This window comes from Callorhinus ursinus, unplaced genomic scaffold (assembly GCF_003265705.2).
Source record: "Callorhinus ursinus isolate GAN/ISIS: 27379988/994484 unplaced genomic scaffold, GSC_fseal_2.0 scaffold73, whole genome shotgun sequence".
NCBI lineage: Eukaryota > Metazoa > Chordata > Mammalia > Carnivora > Otariidae > Callorhinus > Callorhinus ursinus.
Window position 1 is genome coordinate 4,855,003 of NW_027397135.1, and position 21,586 is coordinate 4,876,588.

At 39.0% G+C, this 21,586-nt stretch overlaps 1 protein-coding gene across 4 annotated transcripts in view; it reads left to right on the forward strand.

Moving 5' to 3' along the window:
• Positions 1 to 21,586, forward strand: part of HECW1 (HECT, C2 and WW domain containing E3 ubiquitin protein ligase 1) — a 426,782-nt gene that overhangs the window by 93,224 nt on the left and 311,972 nt on the right. The gene's annotated exons all lie outside the window — the stretch shown is intronic.

The window sequence follows — 21,586 nt, forward strand, 5'->3', positions numbered from 1 at the left end:
TGCTGAGACTAAGACTTCCAGTACTGTGTTAAATAATAATGGTGAGAGTGGACATCCTTGATTTGTTCCTGACTGTAGAGGAAAAGCTCTCAGCTTTTCCCCATTGATGATGATATTAGCTGTGACTCTTTCTTATATGGCCTTTATGATGTTGAGGTATGTTCCATCTATCCCTACTTTGTTGAGCGTTTTTATGTCAAGAATGGATGCTATATTTTGTCAAATGATTTTTCTGCATCTATTGACAGGATCCTATGATTCATATCCTTTATTCTGTTTTGTGGTGTATCATGCTGACTGATATGCAAATATTGAACCACCCCTGCAGTCCAGGAATATATCCCACTTGATCATGGTGAATAATTCTTTTAATATACTGTTGAATTTGATTTGCTAGTATTTTATTGAGGATTTTTGCATCCATGTTCATCAGGGATATTGGCCTATAATTCTTCTTTGTAGTGGGGTCTTTGTCTGGTTTTGGAATCAAGGTAATACTGGCTTCATAGAATGAGTTTGGAAGTTTTCTTTCCACTTCTATTTTTTGGAACAGTTTGAGAATAGATAATTAACTCTTCTTTAAATGTCTGGTAGAATTTCCTTGGGAAGTCATCAGGTCCAGGACTTTTGTTTTTTGGGAGGTTTTTGATGACTGCTTCGATTTCTTTGCTGATTATGAGTCTGTTCAAATTTTCTGTTTCTTCCCGTTTCAGTTTTGGTAATTTGTAAGTTTTTAGGAATTTGTACATTTCTTCCAGATTGCCCAGTTTGTTGGCATATAAGTTTTCATAGTATTCTCTTATAATTGTTTGTATTTCTGTGGTGTTGGTTATGATCTCTCCTCTTTCATTCACGATTTTATCTATTTGGGTCCTTCCTCTTTTCTTTTTGATAAGTCTGGCTAGGGGTTTATCAATTTTATTAATCCTTTTGAAGAACCATCTCTTAGTTTCGTTAATCTGTTCTACTATTTTCTTTTTTGTTTCTATATCATTTATTTCCTCTCTAATTATTATTTCCCTTCTTCTGCTGGCTTTAGACTTTATTTGCTGTTCCTTTTCTAGTTCCTTTAGGTGTAAAATTAGGTTGTATAATTGAGACTCTTACTGCTTCTTGAAGTAGGCTTGTACTGCAATATATTTGCCTTCTCAGACTGCTTTTGCTGCATCCCAAAGGTTTTGGACTGTTATGTTTGTATTTTCATTTGCTTCCATGTATTTTTTTAAATTGTTCTTTAATTTCCTGGTTAACCCATTCATTCTTTAGTAGGATCTTCTTTAACCTCCATGTGTTCAAGGTCTTTCTAATTTTTTTCTTGTGGTTGACTTCAAGTTCACAGTCTTGTGGTCAGAAATCATGCATGGTATGATCTCGACCTTTTTTACTTGTTGAGACTGATTTATGACTCAGGATGTGATCTATTCTGGAGATTGTTCCATGTGCACTCAAAAAGAATGTGTAATCTGCTGCTTTAGGATGAAATGTTTTGAATCTATCTGTTAAACCCGTCTGATCTAATGTGTCATCGAAAGCCATTGTTTCCTTGTTGATTTTCTGCTTAGATGATCTGTCCATTGCTGTAAGTGAGGTGTTAAAGTCCCCTACGATTATTACGTTATTAGCAATGAGTTTCTTTATGTTTATTATTAATTGATTTGTGTATTTGGGTGCTCCCAATTTGGGGGCATAAATATTTACAGTTGTTAGATCGTCTTGATGGATAAACCCCTTAATTATGATATAATGTACTTCTTCATCTCTTATTACAGTTTTTGTTTTAAAATCTGGTTTGTTGTCTGATATAAGTATGGCTACCCCAGCTTTCTTTTGTCATCCATTAGCATGATAAATGGTTCTCCCGGACTATCAATCTGCATTTGTCTTTAGGTCTAACATGAGTCTCAGGTAGGCAGCATATAGACGGATCTTGTGTTTTTGTTGTGGTTTGGTTTGGTTTTTATCCATTCTGATACCTTGTGTCTGTTGATTGGAACATTTAGTCCATTTACATTCAAAGTGATTATTGAAAGATATGAATTTAGTGCCATTGTGTTACCTGTAGAGCTGGTGTTTCTGGTGATGTTCTGTGGTCTTTTCTAGTCTTTGATGCTTTCCATCTTTTTTTTTTCCCTCCACTCAAAGAGTCCCCCGTAAAATTTCTTGCAGGGCTGCTTTAGTGGTCATGAACTCCTTTAGTTTTTGTTTGTCTGGGAAACTCTTTATCTCACCTTCCCTTCTGAATGACAGCTTTGCTGGATAAGAATATTCTTGTCTGCAGATTTTTTCCTTTTAGTATGTTGACTATATCCTGCCACTCTCTTCCGGCCCACCAAATTTCTGTGAACAGATCTGTTGGCAACCTGATCTGTCTTCCTTTGTAGGTTAAGGACTTTTTCCCCCTTGCTGCTTTCAGGATTCTTTCCTTGTCTGTGTGTTTTCTGAATTTGACCATGATATGTCTTGGCAATAGTTGGCTTTTATCGAATTTAATGGGAGTTCTCTGTGCTCCTTGGATTTTGATATCTGTATCCTTCCCCAGATTAGGCAAGTTTTTAGCTATCATTTGTTCACATAAACCTTCTGCCTCTTTCTCTCTCTTTTCTTCTTCTGGGACTCCTATGATACAAATGTTATTACATTTTAATAAGTTACTGAGTTCCCTAAGTCTGCCTTGGTAGTCCATTGTTTCTCTTCCCCTCTTCAGTTACCTTACTTGTCCATAATTTTATCGTCTATATCACTGATTTGCTCCTCTGCTTCATCCATCCTCGTTTTTCTTCAATCCATTTGGGCTTGCATCTCAGTTATAGCTTTTTTATTTTTGGCCTAACTAGTCCTTTTATCTCTGCAGTAAGGGATTCTCTAGTGTCTTCTATGCTTTTTTCAAGCCCAGCTAATATCCTTATAATTGTTTTTTTTATATTCTAGTTCAGACATCTTACTTATATTTGTATTAATTAAATCCCTGGCCATTATTTCTACTTACTGTTCTTTCTTTTGGGGTGTATTTCTCCATGTCATCATTTCATCCAGAAAAGAAAAGAAGAAAGAAAAACAAACAAAAAACCAAAATACTAGTCCCTGGGTGTGTTTTGGTCTGCTTTTTAAAAGAATTTAGTTCCTAAAATTAAAAAAATAATAATAAAACAAAATGAAAATAAAAAAATTTAAGAAGTATATAAAATACATATAAATAAAAATTTTTAAATGTTAATAAAAAGTTGAAAAAGGAATTTAAAAAATAAGAAAATAAATGAAAAAAATAATAAAAGTAAAATTAGGAAGCTAGATCCTATTTCCCCTAGAGCTGAAGCTTTGCAGCACTCTATGATCAGGAGACTTGCTATGAGCAAGTTGTTGTGTTGATCTTCTGGGGGACGGTCGGCTTCCGTGATTCTTCAGGGGAACTGGGTCTCCAGAGTGCAGGGGGGCGGGGCTTGGCATGAGCAGCTCTGGCCTCCACTAGGTGGTGCTGTTTTGCTCCCTGAAGGCTTTCAGTGCGGATGGATGGGATGAATATAGCAGTGCCCTGCTCTCTAGCCCTGAAGTGGAAAGCTTGCACCCCTCATTCTTTAGGAGCCCACACAGAAGAGCAATCAGTCACCTTTCTTGTGTTCCTGGAATCAACCCTCTTGTGTTCCATCAGAACCCTGCATTCATCCTGCTTGTGTCTGAGCGTTTTTTATCTCAGGCACACAACTGAGTTTCAAAACTCCAAATTTTAGGGACTCCCGCAGTGCAAACTTGAGCTGTTCCTCTGGGGGAGGGTCTTGCTGTGTTTTTGGCGTTTGCCCCTTGTGCCAGGAAAGCAGTTTCACGAGGTGCAGCAGTTATTGGCAAAACGGAGGCGAAAGCAGGCACCAAGACTAGCGGCTCTCAGCTGTCTTCCCCATTCCTTTGCCCGGAAACTGTACAGTACTTAGGTGCCACCCGTTCTTGAGACCCGGCAGATCCTCTGACCACGCTGTCATGCCTGGGACTCCATCTTGCTTCTCCAGCTAAGCACTTTTAAGCCAGGCACATCACCCACGGGGAGTAGACTTCTAAAAGTTCAGATTTTGTGCTGCGCTGCTTATAATACTTTGTGGTAGTCTCCTTAAGCAGAGCTCCCTCTCCGCCTCCGTATCCACAGCTATATCTCCCCCAAGGCAACTCTCTGCACCCCTTTCCATCCAAAAGGTTTTCAATTTTATACTTGTAAACCTGCAATATTTCTTCTCTCAGATTTCCAATGGAATTTCTTGGACGTTCAGAATGATTTGATAACTATCTAGCTGCGTTCCAGGGATGAGACAAGCCTAGGGTCCACTCTACTCCTCTGCCATCTTGACTCCTCCCCTCCTGTGGTGTCTTTGTCTGGTTTTGGTATCAGGGTAATCCAGGCCTTATGGCATAAATTTGGAAGTTTGATTTCCTCTTCTATTTTTTGGATGAGTTTAAGAAGAATTGATATTAAATCTTCTTTAAATGTATGGTAGAATTTCCTGTGAAGCCATCTGGTCCTGGCTTTTGTTTGTTAGGATATTGCTGGTAATCTGTCTGTTCAATTTCTCCATTTCTTCTTGATTCAGTTTTGGGAGATTATGTGTTTGTAGAAATGTATCCATTTCTTCTAGGTTGTCCAGTTTGCTGGCATATAATTTTTCACAATACTCTCATAATCCTTTATATTTCTGTGATGTCAATTGTTATTTCCCCTCTTTCATTTCTAATTTTATTCATCTCTTCTCTCTCCTTTTGTTTTTGATGAATCTGTCTAAAGGGTTTTTAATTTTGTCGCTCTTTTCAAAGAACAAGCTTTTGGTTTCATTGATCCAGTCTATTGTTTTTTAGCTTCTATTTCATTTATTTCTGCTCTAATCTTTATTATTTCCCTCCTTCTATTTGTTTTAAGTTCTATTTGTTCTTCTTTTCCTAGCACCTTTAGGTATACAGTTAGGTTGTTTATTTGAGATTGTTCTTGCTTCTTGAGGTAGCTCTGTATTGCTATAAACTTCCCTCTTAGAACCACTTTTGCTGCATCCCTAAGATTTTGGATTATTGTGTTTTCATTTTCGTTTGTCTCCATGTATTTTTTTATCTCATCTTTGATTTCTTGTTTGGTCTGTTCATTATTAAGTAGCACGTTATTTAACCTCTATATTTTGTGCTCTTTCCAGATTTTTTTCTTGTGGTTGATTTCTAGTTTCATAGCCTTGTGATCAGAAAATATGCATAGAATGACTTCAACATTTTTAAATTTCTTGAGGTGTGTTTTTTGTGTTAATATCTGATCTACTCTGGAAAATATCCCTTGTGCACTTGAAAAGAATGTGTATTCTGCTGTTTTAGGATGGAATGTTCTGAATATATTTGTTAAATCCTTCTAGTCCCGTGTGTTATTCAAAGCCCCTGTTTCCTTATTGATTTTCTGTTTGGATGATCTGTCCATCGATGTAAGTGAGGTGTTAAAAGAGCCCACTGTTATTGTATTACTATTGATTACTTCCTTTATGCTTGTTATTAACTACTTTAAGTGTTTGGGTGCTCCTATGCTGGGTGCATAAATATTTACAATTGTTATATCTTCTTGTTGGATTGTCCCCTTAATGATTATATAGTGTCCTTTGTTTCTTGTTGCTGTCTTTGAATGTCTATTTTGTCGAAGAGAAATCTTACTACCCCAGCTTTCTTTTCACTTCCATTCGCATGATAAATTATTTTCCATCTCTTCACTTTCAATCTGCAAGTGTCTTTAGGTCTGAAATGAGACTCTTGTAGGCAGCATATAGATGGGTCTTGTTTTTTTGGTTTGTTTTTTTGGTTTTGGGATTTTGTTTTTGTTTTTGTCTATTCTATCATTCTATGTCATTTGGTTGGAGAATTTAGTCCATTTACATTCAAAGTAATTATTGCTATAGATGTCTTTATTGCCATTTTATTTTTTGTTGTTGTTGTTTTGTAGATTTTCTCTCATCCTTTCTTCTCTTCCTCTCTTTCACAGTTTCCTGGCTTTCTTTAGTGATATACTTGGATTCATTTCTCTTTATTTTTTGCATATCTATTACTGGTTTTGTGATTTTGGGTTACCATTTGGTTTGTATGTAACATGTTCTGCATATAGCAGTCTCTATTAAGTTGATGGTTGCTTAATTGAGCCCATTCTTTACTCCCCTTCTCCCCACATTTTAGATATATGGTGTCATATTTCACATTCTTTTATTTTGTCCCTTGTATGATTCTTACAGATATACTTATTTTTACTGCTTTTGTGCTTCCTACTTTCCTTACTTTTGCTTACAATCTTTCCTTTCCACTCAGAGTCCCCTTTAACATTTCTTGTAGGTCTGGTCTAGTGGTCATGAAATCCTTTAACTTTTATTTGTCTGGGAAACTCTTTATCTCTTCTTTTATTCTGATTGATGGCCTTGCTGGATAAGAGTATTCTTGGCTTCAGATTTTTTCCTTTCAGCACTTTGAATATATCATGCCATTCCCTTCTGGCCTGCAATATTTCTGTTGAAAATCAGCTCATAGCTTTCTGGAGTTTTTCTTCTATGTAACTCTTTCTTTTTGCTTGCTGCTTTTAAAATTCTCTATCACTACTTTTTGCCGTCTTAATTGCTATGTGTCTTGGTGTGGACCTTTTTGGGTTGATTTTGTTTGGGACTTTCTGTGCCTCCTGCATCTGGATTTCTATTTTCTTCCCCAGACTCAAGAAGTTTTCAGATATTATTTCTTCAGATAGATGTTCTGCCTTCTCTTCTTTCTCTTCTCTTTCTAGGTTCCCTATAATGTGAATGTTTTTACACTTGATGATGTTCCTGAGTTCCCTAAGTTTATTCTCTTGTTGCATAATTTTTCTTTCTCTCACCTCCTCAGCTTTCCATTACTTTCCATTACTCTCTTCTCCAGGTCACCAATTTGTTCTTCTGCTTCATCTAGTCTACTAGTTATTCCATGTAGTATATTTTTAATTTCATTTATTGTGTTCTTCATCCCTGGTTGGTTCTTTTTTTAAAAATCTCATTGTTAAGGGTCTCACTGTTAATGTCCTCCACTGTTTTCTCAAGTCCAGTGAGTATCTTTACAATCATTACTTTAAATTCTCTGTCAGACATATTACTTATCTCCATTTCACTCAGGTCTCCTTGCTGTGATTTTGTACTGTTCTTTCATTTGGGACATACTTTTTGCCTCATTCTCTGTCTGTTTCTCTGTTAGGAAAGATAGCTGTGTCTCCTGCACTGGAAAGTAGTGGCCTAATGAAGAGGTCCTGTAGTGCCCTGCTGTGTCGTGACCCCTGTTCACCAGAACCTGGCACTTTGAGGGTGTCTCCTATATGTGATGTGTGTGCCCTGCTCTTGTGGTTGAGCCACTTTTCCCTTCAGTCCAGTCATCTGCAATGTTTCTCTTTGCCTGTTAGGAGAGTGTTTGGTCCCTATGGTGTTAGTGGGCAGACTAGGGATGCCTTGGGCTCAAGTTGAGTTGGACTAGGTGTTTGCCAGAGATGCAGTAGCACCAACTGCAGTGTTTTCCCTATGTTGTCCCCTAATAAGGTTTCGTTGGTGGACAGGGCTTACAGTCAGAGGAGATGTTTGCCCCTAGCCCAGTGCAGTGGTGCTGGCCACTGCAGGGTCTGCTTATACTCTGCCAGACTATGGCCCTGCGTTGTATGGGCTCTGGCCATGAGCATACTGGAGAGGGCAGATCTACCAGAAGCACAGGGTGGGGTGGTGTCGCTAGCAAGCTTTGCATGTGGCTGGTCTTCTGTGGTAGAGACCCCGCAGTGCTGGGACTAAAGCAGCCTGTCTGACTCTGTGGGAACATAGAGTGGAGGGCATTGTGGCAAGGCAGTGGTGCTAGCCAACTCTGCATGCCTCAGGTCCTCTTTGGAAAGGGCCCTGAAGCCCTGGTTCTGAGACAGGCTGTCCTGGATGGACTGGTGGAAGCACAATACAGTGCAGGGGTGGAGAGGGCAGTGGGGAGCGTCCGGGCAGAAGTGCTAGCAAGTTTGGTAGAGTCCTGTACGCACTGGGGAGCAGGGGAGGGAAATGGCACCTTCCAGTTCCTTTGTTCCTGTAGGAGTTCCCTAGTGATCTCATTCCTTCCAGGACAAGCTCTGAGATTAGTAAATAACTCTCCCTTGCATGTGCTCTAGGCACCTTCCAAACTTCTGCTTTTATGTTTTATTTCCATGGGCTTTTTGTTGTGCTGTCTCTTTAAGGGCGGGAACTCCATTTCTGTTGCCCACATCCTCTCCAGAGCCCAGCTTGCTGATTTTTTAAAATTCCAGGTTTTTAGTCTGCTGCCTGTAGGTACTCACAAAATTTGACCCCTCTGGTTTTCAAAGCCAAATGGTTTCAAAGGGATTTGTCTCCCCTGTGTGCTGCCCAGTGTGGGGGTCTGTTTCTCTCCCCTCTCCATGCCTGGGGCATCCCTCTCTCCTGGGGACAGTCCCACAGTCTGGTTAATTGCCAAATGCTTCTCCATCCTTCTTACCCTCTTTGATGGGGCCTTTTTTCTACCTTTCGTTGTGGAGTTAGATCTGCCAGTCTTTGCATTATTTTCTGGATTATTTACACTAATGTGAGTGTTATCTAGTTGTATCTGTGGTATGAGGTGAACCTAGGGTCCTCCTACTCTGCCATCTTTCCTGGAAGTCTCTGCAAAACACACTTTTAAAATTGTTTTGAGGGGCGCCTGGGTGGCTCATTCAATTAAGCATCAGACTCTTGGTTTTGGCTCAGGTCATGATCTCAGGGTCATGGGATCAAGTCCCGTGTAGGGCTCCACACTCTTTCCTTCTACCCCACCCCTCCCTCTCTCCCTCTCTCTCTAAAAAAAAATTGTTTTGAATTTCTTCCATATTTACAGTTCTCAAAATTTAGAAGAAAAGTTAAATTTTTAGAAAAATTAAACATTTCATCAGGATTTTGGAATTTATCACATTAGACTTTTAAATAATTTTCTTTTATACTTAAAACTGTTTTCCCTACCACTAGTAGTTATAATCTACTCTCATATTACTAATGTTGCTTATTTGCTTTTTCTCTCTAGTTTTTCTTTTCGAAATTTGTGTGTATGTGTGCTTGTATGTATGTGCATATACATATATATGGGCACACATGTCTATATTTCTCTAGTTTTTCATATATATTTATAAATTTTATAGGCTTTTTTAGTTTTTCAAATATTTTTCTGTTTTTCATGTCAATGTGCACATATATGTAAAAATGAGAGTAAAATAAACAAGATCAGTAATACACTGCTTTTATTTTTTTTCTAATTTTGACAAATATAAGAATTTAATTCTCATTTCCTTTATTTACTTTTTGTCTTATTTCATAGCAAAAGCAGTTAAGTATACATTTAATTACTGGTCTTGTATAGGATCTGACCCATCACAATGGAGAGGGTTGGTGTTCCTAGGAGAGAGTGGTGCTATTTGTCATCCTATACAGAAGTATTTGCATTTTTTATCCTTCAGATGGCTGACCCAGTGAGTACTGGCTGGACAAAAGTCCTATTTAATGCCATAGATTCTCCTTTTGAGTATAGTTTTGCTTGTGTTCCTTTTGTAGCCTTCTCATCATCATTAATTTCTTAAGGCTGTAATTGCAATTTAAGATTCCTTTTAACCAAGAAGCTATTTAGGTTCTTAGTTTTAAATTGGTTAAGGTATGTTTAAACTTCAAACTTGCATTATTAATATCTAGCCTAGTTGCTTTGTGGTCAGAATATGTTTTCCATATTCTTTCCATATCTTGTAATTTGTCTAGTTTTTCTTTGTGGTCCACGTATAACTAGTTTTTGTAAATGGCTCATGAATATTAGAAAACAAATGTAATCTTTGATGGTCAGGATCTTGAAGGCTTTCCTCAATAGCTTTGTTCTGGTCATAGCTGTCCCTGAGGACATGTAATGACAGTGTGTGGAGATCCAGACATAAGAGGGGACAGACAGAAATCACTGTAGTTCTTCAAAATGCCTGACCCCCACAAAGGAGAGGTATTTGCCCAGTGTTTTATAGGAGTAGACTCAGGCCCTCTGAGGCACAAAGATGGACTTGGAGGTCACATGGGTCTGAATGCCATTTTGTGTAATCTGGGTTTTATGAGAGGAAATTTGAATCTGGTGACATGAAACGGGTTTTAAAACCTTTAAAATCTCAGCCATGGCAGTAGGCAGTCCATCCAGCTTAGTTGTCAGCACTGTAGACTTTTTCTATTTCTCCTGGTACAGTAAGCTGAAGATGTTGCCTGGTACTGCTCTCCAGATACTTTGTCTACCCAGAGACAGCAGTCTCCTAGAACATGTCGTGGTCACCTTTAGTAGAGTGATAAAAGCTATGCAATCTTAAAGCATCCTTGGACTAGCCCTCAAGGGACTATCTGGTCATAAGTGGAATTAGAGTCCTTTGTGACACAATTTAAAAAACTCCTGATTACACTTTCCCATTTGTGTCTCAGCCCTACACCATGCACAATTTGTTTTTTTTTTTTAAGATTTTATTCATTTGAGAGAGAGAGACGCAGAGAGAGCACAAGCAGGGGGAGAGGCATAGGGAGAGGGAGAAGCAGACTCCCCGCTGAGCTAGGAGCCTGACATGGGGCTCGATTCCAGGAACTGGAGATCACAACCTGAGCCAAAGTCAGACGCCGAACCATCTGAGCCACCCAGGCGCCCCTCCATGCACACTTTTTAATGACAACATCTTATTACCATTTACACTATATTAGAAAAAATTGAGAGACTCACTTATTTTTATCTTCTCTCCATATATTGCTTCATAGATAATTTATGCTTAAATTCTAATCCTGAAACCAGTACTATAAATTATAATTGAGTCTCGGTTAGATATGCAAAATATATTCTTGGCTCCAGCTAAATGAAGTCTCTCCCTGGGAATGCCGATAAGAAATAAGAAACATATTTCTTTCTACTTAAAATGCATGAATTCTGTTAAATAGGGTCGGTGTTGGATTATAGCCGAATGTCTATATCAAATTAATGAGATCTGTTGCAGTTTCTTTCCATTTATAGATGAATCGTGGTGTCCTAGAGAGGAAGGTATGTCCTGTTCCCTCCAGAATCATTGCTTGCAAGGAAAAGAAGCCTACTTGAGCTAATTCAAAGAAGGGGGAGTTGTCGAGGAGCACTGTCATAAAATCATACAACAGACAGATTCACTGGCAAAATCACGAGGGGCTTAGGTTTCCCTCCATTTCTCTTTTTGGACTGTATTCCTTTGCTTGTCTATGTCCTTATACGGCCTGAGGTTTGGATGACCTCACAGCACTAACACCCACCACTCATGTATCTTAGAACCATCAGGAAAGGAACTCGTTTTGGTCCCTGACCAGCCAATTAATTAGCTCCACTTGGTGCCGTGTCCATCTCTGGCAGTCAGCTTCGGCCTGGGAGTGGTGTCATCTAGGGCAAACCTGGCTGCCAGCACCTGCTCCTTGTGGGGCTAGAGAGGGAAGAATTCCCAAGAAGAGGAAATTCTGAGCTGGTAGAACAGGGAGTGAGGCTTGTGTGGTGCAGAACTGGGGAGAGGGGCAGAGCATCACTGAGGTATTAGGAGGCATTTTACATTCTCCTTTGGAGGAGACCTGTATAAATGGCCCCACAGTCTGTGTCAAAAAGGATTTTGAAGTTTTCAGAACAGAATTTTGCAGGTGAAAACTGATAGTTCGTCTTGTATTTTTAACTTAAAAAATCAATATCACAATGCTGGACCGTTCAACTTCAGGTATATTTAGATCAGAGGTTGAATTTTGTTCCTAAGTGGCAACATGATATGAGAGAACAGGAGGGGATCAGGTCCCAGTTCTTCTTTCATGCAGTGGTACAGGGTCACCTTGAGAGCCGTGCTCTTGACTCCTCTAGAGCTCAGGCTGCTTTTTCCAAACAAGAAGATAAGACGTATCTTTGCTCTAAAAATGGGCAGGACTGGGTCAGAAATTCACAGGCTTCACTGTGCATAGTCAGGTGTGGCTGGTGTCACAGAAGGAGGAACTGAGACACATATTCATGGGAAGATCCTACTACTCTAGAGGGACATGCAGGTGCAACATTTGGTGCCCACCCATGGGGCTTGCTGAAGTCTCTAATGAATCTTTCTTCTAAGGCCTGGAAGCACTTTGAACATGGTTTGACAGGTCCCTTATCAAATAGTGAAGTTAGCTGTTAATTACCTGGGTTTTAAGGCTAAGGGAGTTTAGCTCGATGGTTGCCAGGGTCCCATTTCATGTGTATTAGATGAAAGTATGGTACCTGGTACTACATTAGAGGTTTGGGAAGATTCTGTGGTTTCTGATGTTGATTTTCCAGGGTTATTTTCTATTTTGATCTCTTTAGGCCAAGGATGACATATGTACCATTCAATCAGACAAGATACTTGAAGCCTATTTGTCCTTCCCCAGCGCTGGTCAGAACTATAATTTTTATTTCCTCTTAATATCTGTATCTCTTGAAGGCTCTAATGCCATGCCTCATGCATAGAACTGCTCAGTAAGTACTTCCTAAACAAAAGTTGGAGAACTAGCTTTTAATAGTTGAGTTGACTACATTTTATTATCATAGATAGTAATGCTAGTTGACTTTTGTAGAGGTGCTTATGTAGTGTAGAGTCTTGCTACTCAAAGTGTGGTCCTTAGACTAAATCACGACCTCACTTGGGAAACTGATGGCAATGTTAAGTTCAGGCTCCCACCCAGACCTACTGAATCAGAATGTGTATTTTAACAATGTGGGAAATTCATGTGCATTTACATTTAAGAAGCCCGCTCCGGACCGTGTTTCTCAAGCCTGGTGGCAATTAGAATCCCAGAACAATTAGATCAGACTTTCTGTGGGTGGAAACCAGGTTTCGGTATTTTTCAAAACTCCCAGGGAAAACCATGAGGGTAGCTTACTGTAACTCTGGAGGAAGCAGCTTCGGTCATTTTGGACAATCTAGGTTTTTTTCTCTTTCATTCTTAAATTTTATTTTACTTTTAGTAAAATTAACATAGTGTTATATTAGTTTTATGGGTACAATACAGTTATTCAACAATTCTATACATTACTCAGTGATTACCATTCACCTATTTCATACATATCCCCCTACCTCCCTGATGGTAACCATCAGTTTGTTCTCCGTTGTTAAGAGTCTGGGTTTTTTTTTGTTTGTTTGTCTGTTTGGGTTGCTTTTTTTTTTTTTTTTGGTCTCTTTTTTCTTTGTTCATTTGTTTTGTTTCTTAAACTCCACATATGAATGAAATCATATGGTATATGTCTTTCTCTCACTGACTTATTTCACTAAGCATTATAACCTCTAAGTCCATCCATGTCACAGCAAATGGCAAGATTTCATTCCTTTTTTGTGGCTAATAATCCAGTGTGTGTGTGTGTGTGTGTGTGTGTGTGTGTGTGTGTGTGTGTGTATGCCATATCTTCTTTATCCACTCATCTATTGATGGATACTTGGGTTGCTTCCATAATTTGGCTATTGTAAATAACGCTGCAATATACATAGGGGCACATATATCTTTATAATTAGTGTTTTTATATCTTTTGTAATTACCCACTACCATTTAGATAGATGGTTGCCAGGGTCCCACTACTGGGTATTTACCAGACCATATGGTAATTCTATTTTTAATTTTTTGAGGAACCTTCATCCTATTTTCCATATTGGCTGCACCCATTGGCATTCCTACCAACAGCACACAAGTGTTCCTTTTTCTCCAGATTCTTGCCAACACTTGTTGTTTCTTGTGTTTTTGGTTTTAGCCATCTGACAGGTGTGAGGTGATACCTCATTGTGGTTTTTGATCTGCATTTTCCTGATGATGAGTGATGCTGAACAACTTTTCATGTGTGTATTGACCATGTGTATGTCTTCTTTGGAGTAATGTCTGTTCATGTCTTCTGCCCATTCTTAATTGGATTATTTGGTTTTCAGTGTTAAGTTGTATAAATTCTTTACATATCTTAGATACTAACCCTTTATCAGATATGTCATTTGCAAATATTTTCTCCCATTCTGTACATTGGCTTTTAGTTTTGTTGATTGTTTCCTTTGCCATGCGGAAGCTTCTTATTTTAATGTAGTCCCAATAGTTTATTTTTGCTTTTGTTTCCCTTGCCTCAGGAGACATATGTAGAAAAATGTTCCTACAACGGATATCACAGACATTACTGCCTGTGCTCTCTTCTACGTTTTTATGGTTTCAGTTCTCACATTTAGGTCTTTAGTCCATTTTCAGTTTATTTTTGTGTATGGTGAAAGAAAGTGGTCCAGTTTTGTTCTTTTGAATGTAGCTGGACAATCTGGCTTTTCGCTCTGAAAATCAGATGCTACAGTCACCGAGTCACCTTTCCTTCCAATAAAATTTGGTTCTATCTCTGTATCTTGGACATCTTGCAAAATTAGAGAATATTCATGTCTGGAGGATACTTTGTGTCAGAGGGGATTGCATTTGAGCCATGTTTAATTTAGCATCAGCTGTTTTCAAAATGTGGACTTTGAAGAGAATGGTTGAAGTACTTTGAGAAACCTTACAAGAAACTTGCAAGGTCAAATCTTTTAATAATATTTTCTTCTGCTGCCACCACTGAATTAGTCTAGAGAAATTGTTTGCTTTCTATAAAGAGCCAAGTTCAGTAGGGGGCAACTTGCACAGATGCTTCAGTTTACGAAATTAATCTGGAAACCTGTTATGTATGAGGTTTGTGTCCTTCGGTTTGTCTTCCCTTGGCCATGCAATGACCTTCATGGCCATCTTGACTCCTATGTTTCCTTTGCAGGTTCTTCTAACTTTTCTTGCGTTCTGGGCCTCAGGCCTTTGGCCTCCGGTCTTCTCTACACTCACTTCCCTGGTGGTTCCACCTATTCTGAAGACTTCCAGAATCACCTATGTACTGATGGCTTGTGAATTTGTATTTCCACTCCACATCTCTCCTTTGAATGCCAGACTTGTATTGCTCTCTCCACCTGGATGTCTCATAAGCATTTTCAAACACAAAATGTCCAAAACTGAACTCCTGGTTTTCTCCCGAGGCCCTGCTCCACCCCTTCCCTATCACTGTTCATGGCAAGTCTATCCTTCCAGTTGGCTCAGGTCAAATAATGGTGTCCTGCTTGTCTTTCACTCACATTCCGCAGCCAGTCGGGCAGTGGATCCTTTGCTTCTATCTTTGGTGTTTGTCTAAAATCCAGCAACAACCTCTCACCACCATCCTCGTCCAAACCACCACCATTTCTCACTGGAATTATTGCAAAGACTCCTAATTTGTCTCCCTGCTTTTTCTCTTGGTCACCTTCACACCCTGAGAGAGCCCATTAAAACCTCTGCTCCGATCTTGTCAATGGCTTCCTATCTCTTAGGAGCAAAATCAAAGTCCTTGCTAGGACTTAGGAGGGGTTACCTAGATGGCCACCCTCCTTCCCTCACCGTCCACATCTCCACCTTCCTCCCCAGTCTCTTCTCCTGCTTTTCTCCATTGTGCCAGGCATGAGCTTTCCTTCAGGCTTTGGCTTTTGTCACTCTTCTGCCTGGGAAGTTCTTCCTGCAGATACAGCCACATACCTCCTTCCCTCGCTCCTTTGCACTTTGCATCCATTTTGTCCCATTGCCCCTCCTATAATTCAGTCCCTCACAGCCTCCCGCCTCCCGCTGCTCATCCTGTGTCTGAGCCTTGTTTTCCCCAAAACTCACATCACTTTCCACTACACTGCATAACTCATTCATTTGTGTTCATCATCTGTCTTCTCAGTCTAAATGTAAGCTCCAAGATGGTAGAAAAAGACATTTCAACTGTTTTATTCACTGTTGTATTACTAGCGCCTAGAAAAGGCACATAGAATGAATGAATGGGTATATTTGCTTTTCCAAAGAATACTGGACCCCATTTAATGTAAAGCATCATGCATTTGTCACCCAGTGCTTACCAGGCCCTGCCAGCAGCATGGATCACTAAGACATTATCTGTGGATCTCTGAGCTCAAGGCCTAGCAAGGGTCTAATGTGCAAACAAGCACAGTATAGTGTGATTCGTGGGCTTATAGTTAAAAAACAAATGCCCTGGGCGTTCAGAGGGACACCAACAATCTGGCTGAAGTAGGAGATGTGGCATTGAATGTGGTGAAGAGTGGGAGTCTCCAGGGAAGGGAAAGGAAAGCATCTTAGGCAGAGAGAGCACCATATGAAAAAGGACACTGGTAAGAAGTATTTTTAGAATCACTGAACAGCCGGATGCAGTGCGGTATGTGGGTGAGTGGTTGGGATAATCCTGGAAAGAGGAGGAATGAGCCCAACCTATGGAAGGGTGCGTTTTCTGGACTGGCGAGTTTGGGTTTGATCTTGTAAGCGGTGGGGGACCATTAAGTGTTCTAAGCAGAGAAATAACAAGATTAAATTGATGGCAGGTAAACACCTCTAGTGAAAGTTCAGGGAAGGATGAAGGTGAAGGAAGGCTAGCACTGTGACGATGGAGATTGGTCTAGGGCCTGGCAGTGCAGTGAGGAGGGTCAAGGAACTTACAGAGATATGAAAAGGTGATTGGCCTAGTTTTAACAGTCAAAACCCTGACTGGGGAGTAAAGTCTTAAGCACTAATAATAAGAGAAATATAAATTAAACCCATAGTGATATACAGTTTCATGCCCATCAGCACAAAAAACGAGGCTGACCAGAGCAAGTATTGGAAAGAATGTAGAAACATGGGAACCACACTGGTATGGGGGAATGAATGGGTTCTGCCCCTTTGGCAAGTGCTATGCCACACACACACACCCCCAAGAAAGTGAAGGATCAGTTGTCTTCCTGTTCCAGCAAACCCACACCTGTGCACATTCTCAGGAACCTCTCATATATGTGTGTCATGGGTTGCAGGTAAAAAAAAGCGACATGCTTATATAGCAAAAGAAAAAAAAATGGAAAAAATCTAAATGCTCATTTTGTAGCAGAGTAGATAAATAAATTTTGGAATACACAGCAATGAAATACTATAGAATGAATAAACCAGAAGTCTAGCACTATGTGCTATATATCCCAAACATAACATTGTTATTTCTAGAATGTGAGGAACTTTTTTTATAAACTAATGTGGAATCATTCATGCCACTAAAAAAGGTTAGTTAAAACTCATAATAGTAGAAAATAATAGAAAATTTTCTGTGGGATTTCTGTAATATAGAATATGCACAGGATACATAATTACCAGTTGAAGAGATCTTTGATTTACATTATTAGATTATTTTTCGATACTTACCTGAAAAGTCAAAATGCCACTAAACACCATATCTTCTTGTGTAAATCTAATAATGATAGTATGTTCTATATGAATTTAGGGAATCTGGGATTAAAATGGAAAGAGTTTTGGAATGGAATGGGAAGACATAAGCTCTGGCCCTGGCCCTTTCCTTATTTCTGTAGCTGCTCAGGTCACTTGAACTTTCTGAGACTTCTGTTATTTGGTGTTCCTTTTAAAATGAGAACAAGATTACCTGCCCTGACATTGATGGTGTGATGGTGAGGACCTAGTGAAACTGTGTAGAGGAAAGGGGTTTTGTGAAGATTAATCGCCCTCCAAGCTTGTCGTTATGAATTCGCTGACCACATGCTTTATCTTTTTATCTTACTGAAATAATAGATTTTGAAATAACATTGTTACTCAACTGGCAGATCTGAAAGGACAGTAAAGCAGCCTGAATTTTCTATTCACAGACCAAAACTATTAATATCTGTGTTACTTCAGGTCCTCTGAGCAGCAGGTACAGGATGGGATTAGCCGTGCAAGAGACTGATTTGGAGAAGCCCCTGGAAGGGGAGGTGGGGAGGGACCTGGAAGGGCTGTGAGGCAGAGCAGATCAGTGCTGACCGTTGTCAGGAGAGGGAAGAAGCTTGAGTGGATCTTCCCAGGCCCTTCAAGACAGCCTTTCATCTCCTGAGAATGGGCCCAGCCTGGCTTCCTTGCCACACCCAGCCCTTGGCAGGAGCCACCTGTGATGGGTCACGGGTTCCAGAGCACAACGCTGGGCTCATCTCCAGCAGTCAGAAATCTAAGTTACATTTTCAGGGCTGTCACAGTGTCATGAAAATGCCTCAGCATATTTTATGTTTGATGACCATGATTACCATTATTCACAGTAAAATGACTTATTAAAGCATATATTCATCTAGATAATATAAGATGGAAATTAATGTCTATTTGAAACTAACGGCCAGTGTCCTACTTTATGTTAAATATATTTCTGTTACTGTCAAAAACAATATGAAATTGACTGCCATTTTTAGTAATTATTTAACATTGATCTGGAGTTCTGGCTAATGAAAGGAAATATAGAACAAAAGCAATGTGAATGGCCATTGTAAAGTTAAGAAAAAAATAGTAATTATTTTTAAGGATATGACTGTGTACTTGTAAAATGAAAGAGAAATAGTTAGTTAATTGAATACTTAAGGCAGTTTACAAAATTAACAATATTCAGAATATAAAATTTAAAAGTAATTTAAAAAGCATCCTATTCATAGTGGTAATGAAAACATAAAATGTCCATATGTAATCGTTAAGTGCAAGAAGTATGTAAATAAAACTACAAAGCTTTACTAAGAAACATAAAAGATTTACATTAATCCACAGACATTTCATATTCTTTCAGGAGAAAACTGAATATTGCAAAGTTGAGGATATGTTTCATGGTAATTCATATATAGGGTACAGTGTTACAATAAAAATATACTCAATTTCCCTATTAATTAAAATTTTTGATTAACTTAAATTAATAAAACTATTCTAAAGTATTCTGAAAGAATAAGAAGGCCAGAGAGATACATTTATTTTTTTAATATAAGATTTTATTTATTTACTTGAGCAAGAGTGTGAGAGGGAGAGAGAGAGAGAGAGCACAGAGGGAGAGGGAGAAGCAGACCGCTGAGCAGAGAGCCTGACGTGGGGCTTGATCCCAGGACCCCAAGATCATGACCTGAGCCCAAGGCAGACACTTAACTGACCGAGCCACCCAGGTGCCCACAGAAGAGATACATTTAAAGAGGATAAAAGAGAAAGAATGAAATAAGGTTAACATTGCCGTAGTCAAAGCTACATTCAATTCTAATGAATAGAATATGGTCTTGACTCTGAAAACAATAGATTTATAGAACTGCAGAACGAGAATTCTAACACATGGGAATTCTGCTACATGACTGGGGCAGCACGTATGAGCAAGGAAGAGGGATGTTATTCACATGTTCCCAAATAAGCCACAGATGGACTTGAGAGCCAAGTTTTCAGTAGTGCCAACAGCAGCCGGTTGGGTATAAGAGAAAGGGAGAGCAGGGCTTCCTAAGATAACATGTGAGAAGGAGTTAGAAAGAAAAAGCTTGACTACATAAAATTGGAAATCTTTCATTCATATCCAAATATGCAAAATTAGGGCACCTGGGTGGCTCAGTTGGTTGAGGGTCTGCCCAGGGTCCTGGGATCGAGCCCCGCATTGGGCTCGCTGCTTCTCCCTCTGCCCCTCACCCTACTCTTGTGCTCTCGCTTTTTCTCTCAAATAAGTAAATAAAAATCTCAAATGAAAATATTTGCAACAAGCATGTTGGACAAAAGCTTAATATTTTAGGGTGCATAGAATTCCTGTACTTAAGTAAAAAATAATACTAAGCGTCTGTAGATAAGCACTCAAAGAACAAGATCAGACAGTTAATAAAAGAGTAATAGGAATTTCCTAATTTTTATAATTATACTATAGTTATATAAAATAATGCTTTACAGTTTGAGATTCTGAGTTATGGGTGTCCTTTCTTTTCTTGTTTTCTGCTTTTGACTGCTTTCAGATTTTCCACAACAAGAACAAGTTTCTTTCATAAAGGAAAGAAAGAAAGAAAGTGAGAAAGAAAAAACGAAAGAAGAATGAATGAAAGAAAGAAAAAGAAAGGCAATGCTAGTTGAAACCAAATGTGAAATGGCTACTATAATTAAAGTCGAGAGAAATTAGTTTTTATCCACTTTCTGGCAAATAAAATATATTTCCAGTATTGGTTGAGCCCACATTTCCTAAATTAGTCTTTGCAACTAGCTGACATCAAGCAGGAGCTCACGTTTTGGAAAGATGCTTTATAGTGTAGCAGCATTAGTGAGTCTCATTATAAAATGCACTGCCATAGAAAATATCCCTCAAAAGACAGAATTCAAAACCCCTACTAAGAAAGGGGCTAAGACCATCAAGATAATAACTGATTGAGGCAAAAATAATTAATTGATACTAAAAGAGGTAGGTGAAAGTTTAAGAAGTAATAGTGTATTTACGTACTCTCAAAGTGTCCACAAGATATTTATTAATTGCAAAGGCTCAAATAGCTTTACAGTGGAGAGACCTGACAGACGTCACCCTAACTAAGTAATCAAAGATAACAACATCAGAAGTGGGGAGTGATAGCATGTGCACCAGATATGGGACATGCAGAATTCAGCACCCCTTCTGTGGTGTTCTGGCCCAAAAAGCAGAGCCTGTGCTGATGAAAAGGAAACATCAGCCAAATTTAAGGTGAGACATACTCCACAAAATCACTGGTCTGTACCCTGGAAGACTATCAGTGTCATGAAATACGAAGAAAGACAACTGAATGTGTGTGCCCTGGCATCTTCTGGGTTTTCCTTTCCCATAAATGACATTATTGAAAAAAAATAGCACAATCTGAATAAGATCTATAGATTAGATAACAGAATAGTGTCAATGTTAATTTCCAAATTTTTATAATTATACTGTAGTTATATAAAATAATTTCTTGCTTTTAGGAAATACACACCAATTTAGGAGTAAAGAGTCTACAGATTACTTTTTAATGGTTCAGAAAAAATTAGACATGCACACATTTCAATATGCATAATTATATAAATTGTATATGCATATATGCATGAATGTGCACGTATACACACACACAGGCAGAGAGAGAGAGTGAAAACAAATACAGCACAATATTAACATTTGGAGAAACTGTGTGAAATATATTAGGGAATTTATTGTAATATTCTCACAACTTTTCTGGAAGTCTGGAATTTTGCCAAAATTAAAAAAAAAAAGAAGTAAAGCAGAAAGTGCCTGGGTGGGTGCAGGCTCAGCCAAGCATTAGTACTTCTTTAAGGCCCTGGCTGGAGTGTGAAGGCCCCTCATTTCCTGAACTTGACACACCTTCTTTGATACTGAGGGATGGAAAAACTCACCGCTTAAAACTTCTTGCTCAGAAGTGAACATCGCAATTAAGACACATTTAAGACAAAGAAGTACTAATGTCTCTCTTGGTCCTGTAGGTGCCATGTGTCTGGTACTTTCCATATATTTTCCTACTTAAATCCACTAACAGCACTGTGGAGTAGATACATTCATAATCCCCATTTACAAGTGACGTTTGAATAGGTTAAGTAACTTGCTCATGGTCCCAGAGCTGGAAGAGGCAGAAGCAGACTTGAACTCAGACTTGTCTACCTCCCTCTGCCCTTCTGCTTGTTCCACATCTGGGGACCATCTGTCTCTCTCATCACAACCTTTTCAAAGCAACTCTTTTTTTCTGGGTATTTACAACGCTAAAAGCATCCTTGTGATTCTCGCA